This window comes from Bombina bombina, chromosome 6 (genome assembly GCF_027579735.1).
Source record: "Bombina bombina isolate aBomBom1 chromosome 6, aBomBom1.pri, whole genome shotgun sequence".
Classification (NCBI taxonomy): Eukaryota; Metazoa; Chordata; class Amphibia; order Anura; family Bombinatoridae; genus Bombina; species Bombina bombina.
Genome location: NC_069504.1, coordinates 773923940 through 773950122, shown reverse-complemented (window position 1 = coordinate 773950122; position 26183 = coordinate 773923940).

The window sequence follows — 26183 nt, the reverse complement described above, 5'->3', positions numbered from 1 at the left end:
TGGCCTAGACTGTCCCTTTAATGATGAACTTCTCATTGGAGACTTTAGACTTGAACATGTCAGATTTTATTCCATGTATACAGGCTTTATAAAGATGACATGGAAAAAAGCCAGAAAGCTTCTTCCCCATGATACCCATAGTATTTGTAGATTTTATATGGTTCTTGGGAACACTAGGGGCTAAGATCGATTTGAGGTTATTTCCTATATATAAACTGGGGCTGTTCCGTGAGATGTTCTCCTATTATGTCATCATTCCTTAGAAGGTGCCAATGTCGTTTAATTATATCTTCGATGGATTTCTTTCTCTCACTATATTGGGTGATGTATGGAACTTTCAGACCTTTATGGATATCTGTGGCTTGTTTGGGTTTATAGGTTAGAAGAGTGTCTCTTTCTATACTGCTTATCTCATTGATGTTTTTGTCTATGAAAGAGTCATCATAACCACTTTCCAAAACTCTGGCCTTAAGTACTAGGGATTGTTCCATCCACATATCCTCACTAGAGCAGTTCTTTTTAATTCGCATGAATTGTCCCTTGGGGATATTTGAGATACACTTTTTATGGTGACAGCTGGTCTGGTGTATATAATTATTGCAGTCCACCTCTTTGAAGTGGGTTGATGTTTCAATTCTTCCATCCTTCACCCTAATATCCAGGTCTAAGAAAGTGATGTGTTCTTTGCTACAGTTATGGGTAAATTTGAGGTTCATTTGGTTTAAATTCATGACCTTGTGTTTTAGATCTTCCATACTGCTTTTCCAGACTATGAGGAGATCATCAATGTATCTCTAAGATGAAAAACATCATTAGCATATACTAAATGGAAATACGGCATAATAGTAAATAGCCGCTTTCCTAACATGCCCATAACAAATATGGCCCCGCATAACCGGAAATAGACTAACCAGAAGTACCGGATATGACGCTATCAGGTGAAGAAACCGTAAGTGACGATTTCCTCTCGGTAATAGCGGCATAAGTTTAAAATGTTGATTGTAGACAACGTAATAGAATACGTTTGGTGCCAAAATACAGGCCAGCCCCTCGATCATACTGTTTAAAAGGTTAGTACAATTTGAGCCTCACTATGTCTTGAAAAAGGCCCTATCTAAGGGCTGAAACGCGTAGACGGACCTAAGCAGGATTTGTGAGGCTCAATATACTTTCAGGACCATAATATTTGGGTTATTGTCTGAATCTCTGGGCACTGGATTTGGACTTAGGATTGGACATTAAATTAACTTTGATATATTTTTTATTTCTAATTGGACACTTTGAATATACACTAACTGGAATCATTTGGATTTTAATGTTTTGTCACAACTTTGGATATAAGTTTCACTCGGATCACTCTGGATCCATCTTCTTTCAGTCTGGACTTTGTTCTCTGATGTATTGCTGAAATGTTATATTGATTTATTATTTATTGTAAAACGTTGATTAACGTTTAACCCAGAGGGTCACACTTATTACCTTTGGAGAGTTTACACTCTCCTTCTCCTATAATTGTTTATATCACTCATTTGTGTGTTTTTTTACATATTTTTTCTTTATTTTGATTTGTATTACACCTTAGACACATTGCGGATACACTTTGCATTTTTTTGTTTGAATTTTTTGTTTGGTTTGAACCATTGACATTATTTTTACACTATTTTTATACTATTTCACCAAACCAGTATTGATCAAGCTATAACTGCTTAATTTTCATTTTGTATCTTCATATTTTTATATGCATTAATATCCTTCATTGTTTGGTACATACCATTAATCTGAAACCACCAGACATTCACCCATAGTTGGGGGTGCCTGGACGGAATTCCGTTTATATCTATGGTCTTTTTTGATATAATTCGTATTTAGTATTAATTTTTATCCATCAGCATTCATTTTTATTCTTATCCAATATTATTTATATTATATGTATTTGGTCTGTTCCTTCTGTTCATGATTTTAATATATTTATATATGTTGATTAAATACTGATCAATCCAATTCACTCAGAGATTGAGGATTCGTATAACTAGTTGAATTTGCTGATCTGTGTTATAATTTATTCATTATACTTAGTGGTGTATAACCCTATAGTGACCTGGTGTATACCCTAGCCATTGGCGCTCCTATATATTATTTCATTCAAGCTTTGTGTAGGACCCAGTTAGGGGGTCTATTTATAGTGTAGCTGGTATACTAATCTAGGCGCTAGTCACTTACCACAGTCTTTATACATATCGTACAAACTAGATAAGCAGCGTAATTCGAATAGCTGCATCTGAGTTTACAAAAAGGAGCTTCCTAATACCACCCTTTATCAACAGTAAGACTGTTCTCACGTAGAGATATTGTCTCTTTGGGAACAACACTACTACTATTTTTTAAGATTCTATTCATAATTTGGACTATAAATTACTTGTGAAGTTAAAATTCAATTTTTAAATTTCATCATCTGGTTGTCATTGTAACATATTATTAAGGGAGTATAATATCAATGTGTTATATGTTCTGTTAGTTTAAAATATATTGATTAATAGTAGACACAATAGCAGATACATATATTCTACATTTTTTTAATTTTTACTGAGTGAGTGTTGCGCTGATTGTTCTGGTGGTGTGTTTAAAACTAGATAAGTTTATACTGTTAGGTAATATCGGGCAGACTTGCTGGGCCTATGGCTCTTATCTGCCGTCAATATCTATGTTTCTATGTTTCTATCTGAAACATTAAAGTTTTATTTTGACTTTATTGTCTCTTTAAAGATGATGATTTTAATTCCAAAACTCTTTGCTTTCCAATTATTTGTTTTAAAACCCAATTTTACTTAAAGGGACACTGAACCCAATTTTTTCCATTCATGATTCAGATAGAGCATACAATTTTAAGCAACTTTCTAATTTATTCCTAATATCAATTTTTCTTCGTTCTCTTGCTATCTTTATTTTAAAAGCTGGAATGTAAATCTTAGCAGCCAGCCCATTTTAGGTTCAGCACCATGAATAGCGCTTGCTTATTGGAGGCTTACATTTACCCACCAATAAGCAAGCATAACCCAGGTTCTCAACCAAAAATGGTCCGGCTCCTATGCATCACATTCCTGCTTTTTAAATAAAGATAGAAAGAGAACAAAGAAAAATTGATAACAGCAGTAAATAAAAAAAAACATTTGGGTTTAGTGTCCCTTTAACCACTTAATGACCAAGGACGTACCAGGTACGTCCTGCAAAAACTGTCAGTTAGTGACAATGGATGTACCTAGTAAGTCCTTGGTCTAATTGAGTGCTGGAAGCTATTGCTTCCAGCAGCTCTCAGGGTATTGCAGTGATGCCTCGATATTGAGGCATCCTGCAATACCCTTTTTCAAGCATCAGATGCAGAGAGAGACACTCTGTGGCCCTCTCTGCACTACCAATGATGGTGGCGATCATTGGTAGGTGGGAGCTTAGCTGGGAGGCTGGTGGGCAGCCCATCGCTACCCGGCATCCAGTTCCTGTAAGTTCAATGTGCACGCCGGGTGCCGGGAGCGTGCGGGGGGGGGGGGCGGCTGTGGAGGCGCGCGTGCAGCAACCACTACCACCAATGATCAATGCAGCGTGAGAGGGAGGGGGGGAATGAAATAAAAAAAATATCAAAGGAGGGGGGGCAGCTACACTAGGGAAAAAGCTATATTTAAAAAAAACAACAAAAAAAACGTTGTTTTGGGGGGCAAACTGGGTACTGGGTAGTTTTTGTGTCTCAGCCTCATCTCTCAAGCAGTTGTTTCAGAATGATAGTGGAAGGAGATTAAGTTTGAAGACTGATCATATAAGTAGTCCACCTTAACTAACCCCACTATAAGAGAATATATAGAGGAATCCGCTTTGGAACAATACCACCTTTAAAAAACTGATTAAATTAACACATCACAACTGACCAATAAGATGAAGAGGAGGGATATTTAAATGCCTATCGACTACACAGAGGAATACGTCATGATAAAGCCCCCACTATGGCGAACCGCGTTGACGTTTGATTGCAGACCACCAGGAACTAATTTGCAGCTCTGACTACAGCATTTACACAAGTTTTATTTCCCTGCAAATACTTAACTGAAGTTATCAAGTACAGGGAACACAAACGGCTGTTTGTTGTGATCAATTTCCTTTTTACACCCGGAGCATGCAGCAGTACAGCTGATACGGAACCAGTATTCAGTGGAGTATAAGGTAACATCACCACAGCCACGCTTGCTTCACAGGAGACGATACAAGTTTAACACAGCACCGGAGAAATAACACAGTAAGCTTGTGCCTGACACTTGAAGTGTCCGAACATCCCAGTAAGCTCAGTTCCTTATTTCCATCTGACACACGGAGTGTACACTATCTTATTGGCCAGACCAGCATAAACACCCAATATATAGACTCGAGAAAAAAGAGGGGGCGCCCTAAAAGGGGATAAATCTAAAGTCCTACAAGGGTGATGCTAAATAGCAAAGGCTTAGATATAATATGTCAAATACATACACCTCATAAGAGAAAGATTATGCTGATAGGCTGGTAGTGAGATTAGCAGTCTAAATAATTACAGCATGTGGGATATAATAATTACCTCCTAAGAGAAAGACAAATAAAGAATATATATACACACAGTGGTAAAGAAGTGGCTCAATTTCAGATAAACTCTGCAATAAATACCTCCTAAGAGAAAGAAAAAATAAGAAAATATATATACACAATGGTAAAGAGGTAGCTCAATCTTAGATATACTTAATTCACAATGGTGAGTGAATTGTAGGATCCAATGCACTGTGTAGCAAACATATGGAGGTTGACAAATTCTCGAGGTGATATAGTCTCTAATAATGTTGGTGGAAAGTCACTGTAATGGAAAAAAGGCAGCTATCTGTGGAGATCCAGGCCAGGATCCAAAGCAGCAATCTACAAAGACAAGAAGAGACAGAAGCGCCACATGGCCCAATATTGTCTGGTCCAGAAATAAAGTAGATGTATGTGCACAGAGTAAACTCACATTTGTAGAAGCACCTCAATTAGTGCTATAGTGGCAGTCTGGGATTTCTTACAGTCATGAAAGAGAAAAAGAGGTAAGAGAACCTCAAAGAAGGCAGGTGGATTAAACTAGCACTCATTCCTATCTAACATGATTAAAAAGTAACTTTTAATAAGTAAGTTTTAATACCGGCCTAAATACCAAGTGTACCAAATTAAAAACTAAGTCTCAAATGTCCCCCTGTTTCCTGGCCGATAGCAGCTCCCTCGGCTTCAGGTGACAGGGACAATTGGACTCAAAAATTAAAAGCAACAACAATCACCAACGTGCAAATAAATGCACAAAATGTTTAGCAGCAAACTAGTTTCGGCTGTGCTATCAGCCTTTCTCAATGCTATGGACAAACCGAGGCCCGGGTGCCACCCCTTTATATAGCACAGAGTTTAAACCTATCAGCCTATCATTGATTCCTGTGATGATACTCCTACTTATCCAATCCCTGTGAGTTTCGGTATTCTGACGAGCATAAGTAAAAAGCCCAACAAATATTCACATGTTAGAAAAGTGGCAAATAACAAAATGTTATATGTATTTCGATTGGATTCTATTTTGCATTCTCCACTGTGTGTTATCTATCGTTGTGCTTTGGATTCATGTTTAAGTGTTTATCCACATATGACTCTGTAATTGAGAAAAACACTCACGCAAAAGAGCCACTTTCATTGGTCCACACAGACATACCCCTATTTGACGTTATCCAATCGGATAAACGTTTCTCCGTGAGAAAACAAAACAACACCAAACCGGAACACCACTGCACAATAGAGCGAGCAAGCTCTTTCTCTGTTATTATTCAAACAAGTTACCAAACATCAGGGGTATTGATACTATTCCAATCCCTGTGTAAGTAACGCTAATGTCAGAAGCAGTACGGATCTATTCCAATGTAACGCAGGATTAGGAAATTTGTGCGTAATTATTCGATTACCATTTGTATCCTAAATATTTTACGCTTAGAATAATGCATTAATTATAAATATAGGAAGCAAATTACCCTCCAATACTTGCGCCGCATGCGCTCGTATCATATTCTGACATTATTTCCTAATTAAACAAAGGACACCCTAAGACGTATGTCAAATTACTAAAAAAAATGTTCCTTAGAATCCCTTACTGCAGTAAATGGTCCATATAAAACTGGCATGTTCCACTATTTTTATGTGTTAGTCATTCTCTGATAATGGTGGATGGATTACTACCATAGGGGAATAATCTATGTGGGTTCCAAGTTAATTCTCCACACATAATACTGATCTATATGCTCTTCAGGTACTTGTTATTAACTATAGGTTCACAGTTATGAGAGGTTTCTCAGATGAAAATGTAGGACTGTGTATATATTTGAAACTTCTAATAATGGGTATAGCAAAAAACATGGAGTGTACAGTTAATCTAACATCCCATTGCCTGTAAAAGCACCATACTGTCTTAGTGTGAAAACACATATTGGTATTATGCAATTTTGGGCTAATGTCATTCATATATTGTACAGTTTTCCAGTGATCATTACATAACACAGATTATGTAATTTGCATATAAAATTATTAGAATATACTGAGGAATAGGTTAATGGTATACGAAGTGCTATGGGCGGCCATTATACACCATTCAAATTTGTTAGTTGTTCCACAAAACTAATATGATATTATATATTGAATAGATACTCATTTTCTAAGAATCTTACTACCTCTCTCATGTGAATTCCCTATTTCTAATTACATCCAACTTGGACTTGAGGGTAGTATAGGATATTGGAGTGGAGGTTGTTAGTCCGAATTTAGTTAGGTATAATTCAGTAAATATAATACATAAGTAGTGGTTTATGTGATAGAACAATACGGTGATCTAATAAAATAAAATAAAATGTAATAAAATAGATTGATGGAGAATACTTATCTCATGAATTTACATCAAAATTCATTCAACACGGTTTTTAAAGAAATACCCAATAGTTATTGGCCTCGTTCATTCCATTGGGTATAATTGAATTCAGTCTGAAAATCCAACCTGTTTCCTTTTGGAGTAGGGTATTTTCACAGTTACCCCCTCTAATTCCAGGTTTGATTTGTTCCAGACCCCAACATTTAAATGAGGCAATTTTGCCTGAGTGACATTGTAGAAAATGTTTAGCCACACTCGTTATTTTTTTGCCCTTTTCTGAATCTTTCTGTGCATTGCGAATGTTACTAAGATGTTCTGTCATTCTAATGTTTAACTTACGGGTAGTCATACCTGTGTAGATCTTGAGCATGATAGGCAATAAATAACATTCTCGCTCTGACAATTGATATGGCTTTTAATTCTCCAAGTTTTACAGAATCTATCTACCATGGTATCTTTTTTCACCATGTACTGGCAGATATTACAATGTCCACAAGGTACCGATCCCTGATGAATTGGTTTCTTGTGTCGATTTCTATTAAAGTGACTATTAGTAAGATGGTCATTTAGATTACTTGCACGTCTAAAGGTAAAAGACGGATTAGTAGGTAATACCATATTTAATTTATCGTCACTTTTTAGAATGTGCCAGTGTTTTTTGATAATATTAGATACTTCATCACTTTGGCTATTATAGGTGGATATAAACCTTATGGTATTTGTGTCAGATGATGTAGAATTATTTGGTCTAAGCAGGTCTGACCTATCTTTAGATAGTGCTTTACGATAGGCCCTTGCTAGTGACTTTTTGGTATACCCTCGTTCCAAAAGTCTTTTTCTTAGTTCACCTGCTGCTTGTTTGAAAGCATTGATGCTAGAACTGTTCCTTCTAAGTCGTAAGTATTCGCCATATGGGAGGCTACGAATTGTAGAGGGGTGATGATGGCTACTGGCATGTAGTATGTTGTTGGTTGCAGTGGGTTTTCTGTAAGATTCTGTTTCTAGTTTGTTATTTTGTTTTACAATAGTCAAATCTAGAAATTCCACCTTTTCCATACTAGTGTTGTATGTCAGATATAGGCCGAAGGGGTTAGTGTTTAGACATTCTATGAATTTTTGTAAATTCTCAATTGTGCCTTCCCAAATAATAAATATGTCATCTATGTACCTAGACCAGTGGGAGATGTAGCGGGTATATTGGTTCATGTTCTCATTGAACACTATCATCTCTTCCCACCAGCCCAGGTACAAGTTGGCATAAGTGGGTGCACACGAGGTACCCATGGCGGTGCCACATATTTGTAAGAAGAACTTTTCATCAAAGACGAAATAATTGTGTTTAAGAACAAATTTTAACAGTTTGATGATGAAATCTTTGGTATTCACTTCTATATCCTGATCTTTATTTAGGAAATGGGCAACCGATTTGATACCCCATTCAGGACTTATACTGGTATATAGCGATTCGACGTCGCATGTTACCAGTATAGAGTGTTCGGTGACTTCTGTATTTTGTAACTTATTGAGGATATGCATGGTATCCTTAGTATGTGATGGTAACATATCCACAAAACACCTCAGTCTTGCATCCACATATTTACTAGCTTGTTCCGTAAGGGAGCCCATACCTGAGACTATGGGTCTCCCCGGTGGACAAGCAATATTTTTGTGGATTTTGGGTAGCAGGTACATCGTTGCGATTTTGGGTTTGGTAACTGTGAGGAACTTATGTTCTTTTGCATCAATGATTTTCTCAGAGAAAGCCCCATCAATCAATTTTTTGTAATTTTCTAGGAAATTATCAGTAGGATTACCCAGTAGTTTTTTGTAGTTTTTAGTGTTAAGAAGTTGTTTCATTGCTTCTTCTACATACATAGAAGTAGGCCATATAACAATATTGCCCCCCTTATCACTATTTTTGAATTGGACATCTGTCCATGGGGTCATTTCTTTCATGGCCTCAAATTCTAGTTTGGTCATATTTGCTCCATAAAGTTTAGTATCTTGCATAGATATAATGTCATTGCATACTAAATTTAGAAAAGTGATAGCTTGGGGGGAAATGTGACCCGGAGGAGTGAATTGAGACTGTATTTTAAGAATCTTACGCCAGTTATCAGATGCCTTCTATAAGCTTTTTCAGTGGTTCCTAGCTCCTCACACATGCATCTGCATGCCATGCTTTCCAAAAACAACTGCGCATTAGAGGCGCGAAAATGAGGCTCTGTCTATGACTAGAAAAGGCCCCCAGTGAAAAAGGTGTCCAATACAGTGCCTGCCGTTTTTATTAAAACAATCCCCAAGATTTAACAACTATTAAAAGTAATAATCTGCCAAATATACTTAGTAAAGTAATCGTTTTAGCCCAGAAAAATGTCTACCAGTTTTTTAAGCCCTAATGAAGCCCTTTATTCTTTTACTTAAACTAAGAAAATGGCTTACCGGTTCCCATAGGGAAAATGACAGCTTCCAGCATTACCGAGTCTTGTTAGAAATGTGTCATACCTCAAGCAGCAAAAGTCTGCTCACTGTTTCCCCCAACTGAAGTTAATTCCTCTCAACAGTCCTGTGTGGAAACAGCCATCGATTTTAGTAACGGTTGCTAAAATCATTTTCCTCTTACAAACAGAAATCTTCATCTCTTTCCTGTTTCAGAGTAAATAGTACATACCAGCACTATTTTAAAATAACAAACTCTTGATTGAAGAATAAAAACTACATTTAAACACCAAAAAACTCTAAGCCATCTCCGTGGAGATGTTGCCTGTACAACGGCAAAGAGAATGACTGGGGAAGGCGGAGCCTAGGAGGGATCATGTGACCAGCTTTGCTGGGCTCTTTGCCATTTCCTGTTAGGGAAGAGAATATCCCACAAGTAAGGATGACGCCGTGGACCGGACACACCTATGTTGGAGAAAGTAATTTATCAGGTAAGCATAAATTCTGTTTTCTCCAACATAGGTGTGTCCGGTCCACGGCGTCATCCTTACTTGTGGGAACCAATACCAAAGCTTTAGGACACGGATGAAGGGAGGGAGCAAATCAGGTCACCTAAACGGAAGGCACCACAGCTTGCAAAACCTTTCTCTCAAAAATAGCCTCAGAAGAAGCAAAAGTATCAAATTTGTAAAATTTGGCAAAAGTGTGCAGTGAAGACCAAGTCGCTGCCTTACATATCTGGTCAACAGAAGCCTCGTTCTTGAAGGCCCATGTGGAAGCCACAGCCCTAGTGGAATGAGCTGTGATTCTTTCAGGAGGTTGGCGTCCGGCAGTCTCATAAGCCAATCGGATAATACTTTTAAGCCAAAAGGAAAGAGAGGTAGAAGTCGCTTTTTGACCTCTCCTTTTACCAGAATAAACAACAAACAAGGAAGATGTTTGTCTGAAATCTTTAGTAGCCTCTAAATAGAACTTTAGAGCACGGACAACGTCCAAATTGTGTAACAAACGTTCCTTCTTTGAAACTGGATTCGGACACAAAGAAGGTACAACTATCTCCTGGTTAATATTTTTGTTAGAAACAACTTTAGGAAGAAAACCAGGCTTAGTACGCAAAACCACCTTATCTGCATGGAACACCAGATAGGGCGGAGAACACTGCAGAGCAGATAACTCTGAAACTCTTCTAGCAGAAGAAATTGCAACTAAAAACAAAACTTTCCAAGATAGTAACTTAATATCTATGGAATGTAAAGGTTCAAACGGAACCCCTTGAAGAACTGAAAGAACTAGATTTAGACTCCAGGGAGGAGTCAAAGGTCTGTAAACAGGCTTGATCCTAACCAGAGCCTGAACAAAAGCTTGAACATCTGGCACAGCTGCCAGTCTTTTGTGTAGTAAGACAGATAAAGCAGAGATCTGTCCCTTTAGAGAACTTGCAGATAATCCTTTCTCCAAACCTTCTTGTAGAAAGGAGAGAATCTTAGGAATTATTATCTTATTCCATGGGAATCCTTTGGATTCACACCAACAGATATATTTTTTCCATATTTTATGGTAAATTTTTCTAGTTACAGGTTTTCTGGCCTGAACCAGAGTATCTATAACAGAATCTGAAAACCCACGCTTTGATAGAATCAAGCGTTCAATCTCCAAGCCGTCAGTTGGAAGGAGACCAGATTTGGATGTTCGAATGGACCCTGAACAAGAAGGTCCTGTCTCAAAGGTAGCTTCCATGGCGGAGCCGATGACATATTCACCAGGTCTGCATACCAAGTCCTGCGTGGCCACGCAGGAGCTATCAAGATCACAGAGGCCCTCTCCTGATTGATCCTGGCTACCAGCCTGGGAATGAGAGGAAACGGTGGGAATACATAAGCTAGGTTGAAGGTCCAAGGTGCTACTAGTGCATCTACTAGAGTCGCCTTGGGATCCCTGGATCTGGACCCGTAGCAAGGAACCTTGAAGTTCTGACGAGACGCCATCAGATCCATGTCTGGAATGCCCCATAATTGAGTTATTTGGGCAAAGATTTCCGGATGGAGTTCCCACTCCCCCGGATGGAATGTCTGATGACTCAGAAAATCCGCTTCCCAATTTTCCACTCCTGGGATGTGGATCGCAGACAAGTGGCAGGAGTGATCCTCCGCCCATTGAATTATTTTGGTCACTTCTTTCATCGCCAGGGAACTCTTTGTTCCCCCCTGATGATTGATATAAGCAACGGTCGTCATGTTGTCTGATTGGAACCTTATGAATTTGGCCTTTGCTAGTTGAGGCCAAGCTCTGAGAGCATTGAATGTTTATCGGGAGAAGAGACTCTTCCCGAGACCATAGACCCTGAGCTTTCAGGGATTCCCAGACCGCGCCCCAGCCCACTAGACTGGCGTCGGTCGTGACAATGACCCACTCTGGCCTGCGGAAGCTCATTCCCTGGGACAGATGGTCCAGGGTCAGCCACCAACGGAGTGAATCTCTGGTCTTTTGATCTACTTGAATCATTGGAGACAAGTCTGTATAATCCCCATTCCACTGTTTGAGCATGCACAGTTGTAATGGTCTTAGATGAATTCGTGCAAAAGGAACTATGTCCATTGTTGCAACCATCAATCCTACTACTTCCATGCACTGCGCTATGGAAGGACGAGGAACAGAATGAAGCACTTGACAAGAGCTTAGAAGTTTTGATTTTCTGACCTCTGTCAGAAAAATCCTCATTTCTAAGGAATCTATTATTGTTCCCAAGAAGGGAACTCTTGTTGACGGGGACAGAGAACTTTTTTCTTTGTTCACCTTCCATCCGTGAGATCTGAGAAAGGCTAGAACGATGTCCGTATGAGCCTTTGCTTTTGACAGGGACGACGCTTGTATTAGAATGTCGTCCAAGTAAGGTACTACTGCAATGCCCCTTGGTCTTAGAACCGCTAGAAGGGACCCTAGCACCTTTGTGAAAATCCTTGGAGCAGTGGCTAATCCGAATGGGAGGGCCACAAACTGGTAATGTTTGTCCAGAAAAGCGAACCTTAGGAACTGATGATGTTCTTTGTGGATAGGAATATGTAGGTATGCATCCTTTAGATCCACGGTAGTCATAAATTGACTTTCCTGGATGGTGGGTAGAATCGTTCGAATAGTTTCCATTTTGAACGATGGTACCCTGAGAAATTTGTTTAAGATCTTCAAATCCAAAATTGGTCTGAACGTTCCCTCTTTTTTGGGAACTACGAACAGATTGGAATAAAATCCCATTCCTTGTTCCTTTATTGGAACTGGGTGTATCACTCCCATCTTTAACAGGTCTTCTACACAATGTAAGAATGCCTGTCTCTTTATTTGGTTTGAGGATAAGTGAGACTTGTGGAACCTTCCCCTTGGGGGTAGTTCCTTGAATTCCAGGAGATAACCTTGAGAAACTATTTCTAGCGCCCAAGGATCCTGAACATCTCTTGCCCAAGCCTGAGCAAAGAGAGAGAGTCTGCCCCCCACCAGATCCGGTCCCGGATCGGGGGCTACTCCTTCATGCTGTTTTGTTAGCAGTGGCAGGCTTCTTGGCCTGCTTACCCTTGTTCCAGCCTTGCATTGGTTTCCAGGCTGGTTTGGGTTGTGAGGCATTACCCTCTTGCTTAGAGGATGCAGAATTAGAGGCTGGTCCGTTTCTGCGAAAGGGACGAAAATTAGGCTTATTTTTAGCCTTAAAGACCTATCCTGTGGAAGGGCGTGGCCCTTTCCCCCAGTGATGTCTGAAATAATCTCTTTCAATTCTGGTCCAAATAAAGTTTTACCTTTGAAAGGGATGTTAAGCAATTTTGTCTTGGATGACACATCCGCTGATCAAGACTTTAGCCAAAGCGCTCTGCGCGCCACGATAGCAAACCCTGAATTTTTCGCCGCTAATCTGGTTAATTGCAAAGCGGCATCTAAAATAAAAGAGTTAGCCAATTTAAGTGCGTGAACTCTGTCCATAACCTCCTCATATGGAGTTTCTCTACTGAGCGACTTTTCTAGTTCCTCGAACCAGAACCACGCTGCCGTAGTGACAGGAACAATGCATGAAATTGGTTGTAGAAGGTAGCCTTGCTGTACAAAAATCTTTTTAAGCAAACCTTCCAATTTTTTATCCATAGGATCTTTGAAAGCACAACTATCTTCGATAGGAATAGTAGTGCGTTTGTTTAGAGTAGAAACTGCCCCCTCGACCTTGGGGACTGTCTGCCATAAGTCCTTTCTGGGGTCGACCATAGGAAATAATTTCTTAAATATAGGGGGGGGAACAAAAGGTATGCGGGGCTTTTCCCACTCCTTATTTACTATGTCCGCCACCCGCTTGGGTATAGGAAAAGCGTCGGGGGGCACCGGAACCTCTAGGAACCTGTCCATCTTGCATAATTTCTCTGGAATGACCAAATTGTCACAATCATCCAGAGTAGATAACACCTCTTTAAGCAGTGTGCGGAGATGTTCTAATTTAAATTTAAATGTCACAACATCAGGTTCAGCTTGATGAGAAATTTTTCCTGAATCTGAAATTTCTCCATCAGACAAAACCACCCTCATGGCCCCTTCAGATTGGTGTGAGGGTATGACAGAACAATTATCATCAGCGCCCTCTTGCTCTTCAGTGTTTAAAACAGAGCAATCGCGCTTTCTCTGATAAGTAGGCATTTTGGATAAAAGATTTGCTATGGAGTTATCCATTACAGCCGTTAATTGTTGCATGGTAATAAGTATTGGCGCACTAGATGTACTAGGGGCCTCCTGCATGGGCAAAACTGGTGTAGACACAGTAGGAGATGATGTAGTATCATGTTTACTCCCCTCATTTGAGGAATCATCTTGGGCAATATCATTATCTGTGGCAGTACTGTCCTTACTTTGTTTGGACGCTATGGCACAATTATCACATAAATTTAAATGGGGAGACACATTGGCTTTCATACATATAGAACATAGCTTATCTGAAGGTACAGACATGTTAAACAGGCTTAAACTTGTCAACAAAGCACAAAAAACATTTTAAAATAAAACCGTTACTGTCACTTTAAATTTCAAACAGAAAACACTTTATTACTGAATATGTGAAAAAGTATGAAGGAATCGTTCAAAAATTACCAAAATTTCATCACAGTGTCTTAAAGCCTTAAAAGTATTGCACACCAAATTTCAGAGCTTTAACCCTTAAAATAACGGAACCGGAGCCGTTTTTAAATTTAACCCCTATACAGTCCCAGCTATAGTCTTTGCTAAGACCCAACCAAGCCCTTAGGGGAATACGATACCAAATGACGCCTTCTAGAAGCTTTTTCAGAGATTTTTAGATCCTCACACATGCATCTGCATGCCCTGCTCTCAAAAAACAACTGCACATTAATGGCGCGAAAATGAGGCTCAGTCTATAACTAGAAAGGCCCCCTGACTGAAAAAGGTGTCCAACACAGTGCCTGCCGTTTTATAAGCGTTCCCCAAGATTATAAATGCCAATTGTTAGCCTAAATCTGAATAATATGCCCAAATAAAACAATCGATTTAGCCCATAAAAATGTCTACCAGTTTTTTAGCCCATATTAAGCCCTTTATTCTGTTTGTTTGACTAAGAAAATGGCTTACCGGTCCCCATGAGGGGAAATGACAGCCTTCCAGCATTACACAGTCTTGTTAGAAATATGGCTAGTCATACCTTAAGCAGAAAAGTCTGCTAACTGTTTCCCCCAACTGAAGTTACTTCATCTCAACAGTCCTATGTGGAAACAGCAATCGATTTTAGTTACTGTCTGCTAAAATCATCTTCCTCTTACAAACAGAAATCTTCATCCTTTTCTGTTTCAGAGTAAATAGTACATACCAGCACTATTTTAAAATAACAAACACTTGATAGAAGAATAAAAACTACATTTAAACACCAAAAAACTCTTAACCATCTCCGTGGAGATGTTGCCTGTGCAACGGCAAAGAGAATGACTGGGGTGGGCGGAGCCTAGGAGGGACTATATGGCCAGCTTTGCTGGGACTCTTTGCCATTTCCTGTTGGGGAAGAGAATATCCCACAAGTAAGGATGACGCCGTGGACCGGACACACCAATGTTGGAGAAATGTGGTTTAGTTTTTTTCTTATTTTGATTATTAGTAGAAACAAGTATGGACCTAGGTTGTGTCTCAGTTTCTGATATGTCTGCATCTGTTGAATCATATTCTATATCGGTACATTCAGAATCAGAATATTGATTAACACTTTTTTTCCAATTGTATACTTGTCCCTGAGCATAATCGTTCAGATCCCTATCTATCTTTTTTTCTTTCTTATCTGACACAAACTTAGCAAATCTTTCCACCTCATTCTTGATTTTATTATAAGATTTTTGAAAATCCTCTAAGGTTTCATAGAGCTTTAGTTCTTCACTTAATTTGTTAATCTCTTGTGTTACTGTGTTTAGTTTGTCAGTTTCATGTTCAATAAGATAACCAATTAACTTGAGTGAACACTCAGTGAGTGCTTGTTCCCATTTTGACATTAGCTCAGGTTTGAGATTATAAAAGGATGGAAACATTTTTAAGCGAAGGCCCCTGGGTATGACATTATTCTTTTGGTAGAAGTCATACATTCCCAGATTCCATTGCCCTCTAATCTGTTTCTTCCTAGTTTTCTTTAAATCTCTAAGTGGCTGTAACCATTCCCCCACAATTTCCCCATCTTGGGTGTTTTTGTTTTTAAGGTCTGATGTTAATTTACCAATGTCCTCTGACCATTTCTGCATCTCCGCACTTAAATCAAAGGAGGCCATACTGTATGCAAACTGTGCTTCTAGTAACTCTATTAGAATGTGGGATAGTTTAAGTACTATTCCTAAATGAACCAATTGGAAAGAGTTTAGAGTACTGGCACTAGTTCAGTGTATATAGGAATATGTGGAACTAGTAATTGTTCCGGTGCTTACCCACCTAAAATATAACATGAAAGAGAAAAAGAGGTAAGAGAACCTCAAAGAAGGCAGGTGGATTAAACTAGCACTCATTCCTATCTAACATGATTAAAAAGTAACTTTTAATAAGTAAGTTTTAATACCGGCCTAAATACAAAGTGTACCAAATTAAAAACTAAGTCTCAAATGTCCCCCTGTTTCCTGGCCGATAGCAGCTCCCTCGGCTTCAGGTGACAGGGACAATTGGACTCAAAAATTAAAAGCAACAACAATCACCAACGTGCAAATAAATGCACAAAATGTTTAGCAGCAAACTAGTTTCGGCTGTGCTATCAGCCTTTCTCAATGCTATGGACAAACCGAGGCCCGGGTGCCACCCCTTTATATAGCACAGAGTTTAAACCTATCAGCATATCATTGATTCCTGTGATGATACTCCTACTTATCATCCAATCCCTGTGAGTTTCGGTATTCTGACGAGCATAATTAAAAAGCCCAACAAATATTCACATGTTAGAAAAGTGGCAAATAACAAAATGTTATATGTATTTCGATTGGATTCTATTTTGCATTCTCCACTGTGTGTTATCTATCGTTGTGCTTTGGATTCATGTTTAAGTGTTTATCCACATATGACTCTGTAATTGAGAAAAACACTCACGCAAAAGATCCACTTTCATTGGTCCACACAGACATACCCCTATTTGACGTTATCCAATCGGATAAACGTTTCTCCGTGAGAAAACAAAACAACACCAAACCGGAACACCACTGCACAATAGAGCGAGCAAGCTCTTTCTCTGTTATTATTCAAACAAGTTACCAAACATCAGGGGTATTGATACTATTCCAATCCCTGTGTAAGTAACGCTAATGTCAGAAGCAGTACGGATCTATTCCAATGTAACGCAGGATTAGGAAATTTGTGCGTAATTATTCGATTACCATTTGTATCCTAAATATTTTACGCTTAGAATAATGCGTTAATTATAAATATAGGAAGCAAATTATCCTCCAATACTTGCGCCGCATGCGCTCGTATCATATTCTGACATTATTTCCTAATTAAACAAAGGACACCCTAAGACGTATGTCACATTACTCAAAAAAATGTTCCTTAGAATCCCTTACTGCAGTAAATGGTCCATATAAAACTGGCATGTTCCACTATTTTTATGTGTTAGTCATTCTCTGATAATGGTGGATGGATTACTACCATAGGGGAATAATCTATGTGGGTTCCAAGTTAATTCTCCACACATAATACTGATCTATATGCTCTTCAGGTACTTGTTATTAACTATAGGTTCACAGTTATGAGAGGTTTCTCAGATGAAAATGTAGGACTGTGTATATATTTGAAACTTCTAATAATGGGTATAGCAAAAAACATGGAGTGTACAGTTAATCTAACATCCCATTGCCTGTAAAAGCACCATACTGTCTTAGTGTGAAAACACATATTGGTATTATGCAATTTTGGGCTAATGTCATTCATATATTGTACAGTTTTCCAGTGATCATTACATAACACAGATTATGTAATTTGCATATAAAATTATTAGAATATACTGAGGAATAGGTTAATGGTATACGAAGTGCTATGGGCGGCCATTATACACCATTCAAATTTGTTAGTTGTTCCACAAAACTAATATGATATTATATATTGAATAGATACTCATTTTCTAAGAATCTTACTACCTCTCTCATGTAAATTCCCTATTTCTAATTACATCCAACTTGGACTTGAGGGTAGCATAGGATATTGGAGTGGAGGTTGTTAGTCCGAATTTAGTTAGGTATAATTCAGTAAATATAATACATAAGTAGTGGTTTATGTGATAGAACAATACGGTGATCTAATAAAATAAAATAAAATGTAATAAAATAGATTGATGGAGAATACTTATCTCATGAATTTACATAAAAATTCATTCAACACGGTTTTTAAAGAAATACCCAATAGTTATTGGCCTCGTTCATTCCATTGGGTATAATTGAATTCAGTCTGAAAATCCAACCTGTTTCCTTTTGGAGTAGGGTATTTTCACAGTTACCCCCTCTAATTCCAGGTTTGATTTGTTCCAGACCCCAACATTTAAACGAGGCAATTTTGCCTGAGTGACATTGTAGAAAATGTTTAGCCACACTCGTTATTTTTTTGCCCTTTTCTGAATCTTTCTGTGCATTGCGAATGTTTCTAAGATGTTCTGTCATTCTAATGTTTAACTTACGGGTAGTCATACCTGTGTAGATCTTGTCACATGAGCATGATAGGCAATAAATAACATTCTCGCTCTGACAATTGATATGGCTTTTAATTCTCCAAGTTTTACAGAATCTATCTACCATGGTATCTTTTTTCACCATGTACTGGCAGATATTACAATGTCCACAAGGTACCGATCCCTGATGAATTGGTTTCTTGTGTCGATTTCTATTAAAGTGACTATTAGTAAGATGGTCATTTAGATTACTTGCACGTCTAAAGGTAAAAGACGGATTAGTAGGTAATACCATATTTAATTTATCGTCACTTTTTAGAATGTGCCAGTGTTTTTTGATAATATTAGATACTTCATCACTTTGGCTATTATAGGTGGATATAAACCTTATGGTATTTGTGTCAGATGATGTAGAATTATTTGGTCTAAGCAGGTCTGACCTATCTTTAGATAGTGCTTTACGATAGGCCCTTGCTAGTGACTTTTTGGTATACCCTCGTTCCAAAAGTCTTTTTCTTAGTTCACCTGCTGCTTGTTTGAAAGCATTGATGCTAGAACTGTTCCTTCTAAGTCGTAAGTATTCGCCATATGGGAGGCTACGAATTGTAGAGGGGTGATGATGGCTACTGGCATGTAGTATGTTGTTGGTTGCAGTGGGTTTTCTGTAAGATTCTGTTTCTAGTTTGTTATTTTGTTTTACAATAGTCAAATCTAGAAATTCCACCTTTTCCATACTAGTGTTGTATGTCAGATATAGGCCGAAGGGGTTAGTGTTTAGACATTCTATGAATTTTTGTAAATTCTCAATTGTGCCTTCCCAAATAATAAAGATGTCATCTATGTACCTAGACCAGTGGGAGATGTAGCGGGTATATTGGTTCATGTTCTCATTGAACACTATCATCTCTTCCCACCAGCCCAGGTACAAGTTGGCATAAGTGGGTGCACACGAGGTACCCATGGCGGTGCCACATATTTGTAAGAAGAACTTTTCATCAAAGACGAAATAATTGTGTTTAAGAACAAATTTTAACAGTCTGATGAGGAAATCTTTGGTATTCACTTCTATATCCTGATCTTTATTTAGGAAATGGGCAACCGATTTGATACCCCATTCAGGACTTATACTGGTATATAGCGATTCGACGTCGCATGCTACCAGTATAGAGTGTTCGGTGACTTCTGTATTTTGTAACTTATTGAGGATATGCATGGTATCCTTAGTATGTGATGGTAACATATCCACAAAACACCTCAGTCTTGCATCCACATATTTACTAGCTTGTTCCATAATGGAGCCCATACCTGAGACTATGGGTCTCCCCGGTGGACAAGCAATATTTTTGTGGATTTTGGGTAGCAGGTACATCGTTGCGATTTTGGGTTTGGTAACTGTGAGGAACTTATGTTCTTTTGCATCAATGATTTTCTCAGAGAAAGCCCCATCAATCAATTTTTTGTAATTTTCTAGGAAATTATCAGTAGGATTACCCAGTAGTTTTTTGTAGTTTTTAGTGTTAAGAAGTTGTTTCATTGCTTCTTCTACATACATAGAAGTAGGCCATATAACAATATTGTCCCCCTTATCACTATTTTTGAATTGGACATCTGTCCATGTGGTCATTTCTTTCATGGCCTCAAATTCTAGTTTGGTCATATTTGCTCCATAAAGTTTAGTATCTTGCATAGATATAATGTCATTGCATACTAAATTTAGAAAAGTGATAGCTTGGGGGGAAATGTGACCCGGAGGAGTGAATTGAGACTGTATTTTAAGAATCTTACGCCAGTTATCAGTGTTTGGCGTATTAGTCAATTGATCCGGCACATCCTCATTCTCATCTAGTAATGCTATGAGGTTGTTCAATGCTATGATGTCAGATTGAGAAGCAAGGTTAGGGTCATCATTGGGTTTGAAATATTTCCTTAATAAGATCTTCCTAACAAATAAATGGGTGTCTTTTATAGCCTCGAATTTGTCAATGTGGTTGGAAGGTACAAAAGATAAACCTTTTTTGAGGGCGGAGAAATGTGCTGGGGTTAATTCCCTGTCAGATAGGTTAATGATATTTAATTTAACATCATCATTATTTATAATTACTTCTTTTTGTTGTTTTTGTTGTGGGTTTGGGTTTTGTGTGCTTGTGGTCTTTGGTTGAACCGGACCTGACGTCTGGTTCGAGGTTGTATGCCCTCTGCCTCTTCTGGTCCTACGTCTAAAGGGGTGGTTCTCAAGTTAATATGTGGTTTAGTTTTTTTCTTATTTTGATTATTAGTAGAAACAAGTATGGACCTAGGTTGTGTCTCAGTTTCTGATATGTCTGCATCTGTTGAATCATATTCTATATCGGTACATTCAGAATCAGAATATTGATTAACACTTTTTTTCCAATTGTATACTTGTCCCTGAGCATAATCGTTCAGATCCCTATCTATCTTTTTTTCTTTCTTATCTGACACAAACTTAGCAAATCTTTCCACCTCATTCTTGATTTTATTATAAGATTTTTGAAAATCCTCTAAGGTTTCATAGAGCTTTAGTTCTTCACTTAATTTGTTAATCTCTTGTGTTACTGTGTTTAGTTTGTCAGTTTCATGTTCAATAAGATAACCAATTAACTTGAGTGAACACTCAGTAAGTGCTTGTTCCCATTTTGACATTAGCTCAGGTTTGAGATTATAAAAGGATGGAAACATTTTTAAGCGAAGGCCCCTGGGTATGACATTATTCTTTTGGTAGAAGTCATACATTCCCAGATTCCATTGCCCTCTAATCTGTTTCTTCCTAGTTTTCTTTAAATCTCTAAGTGGCTGTAACCATTCCCCCACAATTTCCCCATCTTGGGTGTTTTTGTTTTTAAGGTCTGATGTTAATTTACTAATGTCCTCTGACCATTTCTGCATCTCCGCACTTAAATCAAAGGAGGCCATACTGTATGCAAACTGTGCTTCTAGTAACTCTATTAGAATGTGGGATAGTTTAAGTACTATTCCTAAATGAACCAATTGGAAAGAGTTTAGAGTACTGGCACTAGTTCAGTGTATATAGGAATATGTGGAACTAGTAATTGTTCCGGTGCTTACCCACCTAAAATATAACATGAAAGAGAAAAAGAGGTAAGAGAACCTCAAAGAAGGCAGGTGGATTAAACTAGCACTCATTCCTATCTAACATGATTAAAAAGTAACTTTTAATAAGTAAGTTTTAATACCGGCCTAAATACAAAGTGTACCAAATTAAAAACAAAGTCTCAAATGTCCCCCTGTTTCCTGGCCGATAGCAGCTCCCTCGGCTTCAGGTGACAGGGACAATTGGACTCAAAAATTAAAAGCAACAACAATCACCAACGTGCAAATAAATGCACAAAATGTTTAGCAGCAAACTAGTTTCGGCTGTGCTATCAGCCTTTCTCAATGCTATGGACAAACCGAGGCCCGGGTGCCACCCCTTTATATAGCACAGAGTTTAAACCTATCAGCATATCATTGATTCCTGTGATGATACTCCTACTTATCATCCAATCCCTGTGAGTTTCGGTATTCTGACGAGCATAAGTAAAAAGCCCAACAAATATTCACATGTTAGAAAAGTGGCAAATAACAAAATGTTATATGTATTTCGATTGGATTCTATTTTGCATTCTCCACTGTGTGTTATCTATCGTTGTGCTTTGGATTCATGTTTAAGTGTTTATCCACATATGACTCTGTAATTGAGAAAAACACTCACGCAAAAGATCCACTTTCATTGGTCCACACAGACATACCCCTATTTGACGTTATCCAATCGGATAAACGTTTCTCCGTGAGAAAACAAAACAACACCAAACCGGAACACCACTGCACAATAGAGCGAGCAAGCTCTTTCTCTGTTATTATTCAAACAAGTTACCAAACATCAGGGGTATTGATACTATTCCAATCCCTGTGTAAGTAACGCTAATGTCAGAAGCAGTACGGATCTATTCCAATGTAACGCAGGATTAGGAAATTTGTGCGTAATTATTCGATTACCATTTGTATCCTAAATATTTTACGCTTAGAATAATGCGTTAATTATAAATATAGGAAGCAAATTATCCTCCAATACTTGCGCCGCATGCGCTCGTATCATATTCTGACATTATTTCCTAATTAAACAAAGGACACCCTAAGACGTATGTCAAATTACTCAAAAAAATGTTCCTTAGAATCCCTTACTGCAGTAAATGGTCCATATAAAACTGGCATGTTCCACTATTTTTATGTGTTAGTCATTCTCTGATAATGGTGGATGGATTACTACCATAGGGGAATAATCTATGTGGGTTCCAAGTTAATTCTCCACACATAATACTGATCTATATGCTCTTCAGGTACTTGTTATTAACTATAGGTTCACAGTTATGAGAGGTTTCTCAGATGAAAATGTAGGACTGTGTATATATTTGAAACTTCTAATAATGGGTATAGCAAAAAACATGGAGTGTACAGTTAATCTAACATCCCATTGCCTGTAAAAGCACCATACTGTCTTAGTGTGAAAACACATATTGGTATTATGCAATTTTGGGCTAATGTCATTCATATATTGTACAGTTTTCCAGTGATCATTACATAACACAGATTATGTAATTTGCATATAAAATTATTAGAATATACTGAGGAATAGGTTAATGGTATACGAAGTGCTATGGGCGGCCATTATACACCATTCAAATTTGTTAGTTGTTCCACAAAACTAATATGATATTATATATTGAATAGATACTCATTTTCTAAGAATCTTACTACCTCTCTCATGTAAATTCCCTATTTCTAATTACATCCAACTTGGACTTGAGGGTAGCATAGGATATTGGAGTGGAGGTTGTTAGTCCGAATTTAGTTAGGTATAATTCAGTAAATATAATACATAAGTAGTGGTTTATGTGATAGAACAATACGGTGATCTAATAAAATAAAATAAAATGTAATAAAATAGATTGATGGAGAATACTTATCTCATGAATTTACATAAAAATTCATTCAACACGGTTTTTAAAGAAATACCCAATAGTTATTGGCCTCGTTCATTCCATTGGGTATAATTGAATTCAGTCTGAAAATCCAACCTGTTTCCTTTTGGAGTAGGGTATTTTCACAGTTACCCCCTCTAATTCCAGGTTTGATTTGTTCCAGACCCCAACATTTAAACAAGGCAATTTTGCCTGAGTGACATTGTAGAAAATGTTTAGCCACACTCGTTATTTTTTTGCCCTTTTCTGAATCTTTCTGTGCATTGCGAATGTTACTAAGATGTTCTGTCATTCTAATGTTTAACTTACGGGTAGTCATACCTGTGTAGATCTTGTCACATGAGCATGATAGGCAATAAATAACATTCTCGCTCTGACAATTGATATGGCTTTTAATTCTCCAAGTTTTACAGAATCTATCTACCATGGTATCTTTTTTCACCATGTACTGGCAGATATTACAATGTCCACAAGGTACCGATCCCTGATGAATTGGTTTCTTGTGTCGATTTCTATTAAAGTGACTATTAGTAAGATGGTCATTTAGATTACTTGCACGTCTAAAGGTAAAAGACGGATTAGTAGGTAATACCATATTTAATTTATCGTCACTTTTTAGAATGTGCCAGTGTTTTTTGATAATATTAGATACTTCATCACTTTGGCTATTATAGGTGGATATAAACCTTATGGTATTTGTGTCAGATGATGTAGAATTATTTGGTCTAAGCAGGTCTGACCTATCTTTAGATAGTGCTTTACGATAGGCCCTTGCTAGTGACTTTTTGGTATACCCTCGTTCCAAAAGTCTTTTTCTTAGTTCACCTGCTGCTTGTTTGAAAGCATTGATGCTAGAACTGTTCCTTCTAAGTCGTAAGTATTCGCCATATGGGAGGCTACGAATTGTAGAGGGGTGATGATGGCTACTGGCATGTAGTATGTTGTTGGTTGCAGTGGGTTTTCTGTAAGATTCTGTTTCTAGTTTGTTATTTTGTTTTACAATAGTCAAATCTAGAAATTCCACCTTTTCCATACTAGTGTTGTATGTCAGATATAGGCCGAAGGGGTTAGTGTTTAGACATTCTATGAATTTTTGTAAATTCTCAATTGTGCCTTCCCAAATAATAAAGATGTCATCTATGTACCTAGACCAGTGGGAGATGTAGCGGGTATATTGGTTCATGTTCTCATTGAACACTATCATCTCTTCCCACCAGCCCAGGTACAAGTTGGCATAAGTGGGTGCACACGAGGTACCCATGGCGGTGCCACATATTTGTAAGAAGAACTTTTCATCAAAGACGAAATAATTGTGTTTAAGAACAAATTTTAACAGTCTGATGAGGAAATCTTTGGTATTCACTTCTATATCCTGATCTTTATTTAAGAAATGGGCAACCGATTTGATACCCCATTCAGGACTTATACTGGTATATAGCGATTCGACGTCGCATGCTACCAGTATAGAGTGTTCGGTGACTTCTGTATTTTGTAACTTATTGAGGATATGCATGGTATCCTTAGTATGTGATGGTAACATATCCACAAAACACCTCAGTCTTGCATCCACATATTTACTAGCTTGTTCCATAATGGAGCCCATACCTGAGACTATGGGTCTCCCCGGTGGACAAGCAATATTTTTGTGGATTTTGGGTAGCAGGTACATCGTTGCGATTTTGGGTTTGGTAACTGTGAGGAACTTATGTTCTTTTGCATCAATGATTTTCTCAGAGAAAGCCCCATCAATCAATTTTTTGTAATTTTCTAGGAAATTATCAGTAGGATTACCCAGTAGTTTTTTGTAGTTTTTAGTGTTAAGAAGTTGTTTCATTGCTTCTTCTACATACATAGAAGTAGGCCATATAACAATATTGTCCCCCTTATCACTATTTTTGAATTGGACATCTGTCCATGTGGTCATTTCTTTCATGGCCTCAAATTCTAGTTTGGTCATATTTGCTCCATAAAGTTTAGTATCTTGCATAGATATAATGTCATTGCATACTAAATTTAGAAAAGTGATAGCTTGGGGGGAAATGTGACCCGGAGGAGTGAATTGAGACTGTATTTTAAGAATCTTACGCCAGTTATCAGTGTTTGGCGTATTAGTCAATTGATCCGGCACATCCTCATTCTCATCTAGTAATGCTATGAGGTTGTTCAATGCTATGATGTCAGATTGAGAAGCAAGGTTAGGGTCATCATTGGGTTTGAAATATTTCCTTAATAAGATCTTCCTAACAAATAAATGGGTGTCTTTTATAGCCTCGAATTTGTCAATGTGGTTGGAAGGTACAAAAGATAAACCTTTTTTGAGGGCGGAGAAATGTGCTGGGGTTAATTCCCTGTCAGATAGGTTAATGATATTTAATTTAACATCATCATTATTTATAATTACTTCTTTTTGTTGTTTTTGTTGTGGGTTTGGGTTTTGTGTGCTTGTGGTCTTTGGTTGAACCGGACCTGACGTCTGGTTCGAGGTTGTATGCCCTCTGCCTCTTCTGGTCCTACGTCTAAAGGGGTGGTTCTCAAGTTAATATGTGGTTTAGTTTTTTTCTTATTTTGATTATTAGTAGAAACAAGTATGGACCTAGGTTGTGTCTCAGTTTCTGATATGTCTGCATCTGTTGAATCATATTCTATATCGGTACATTCAGAATCAGAATATTGA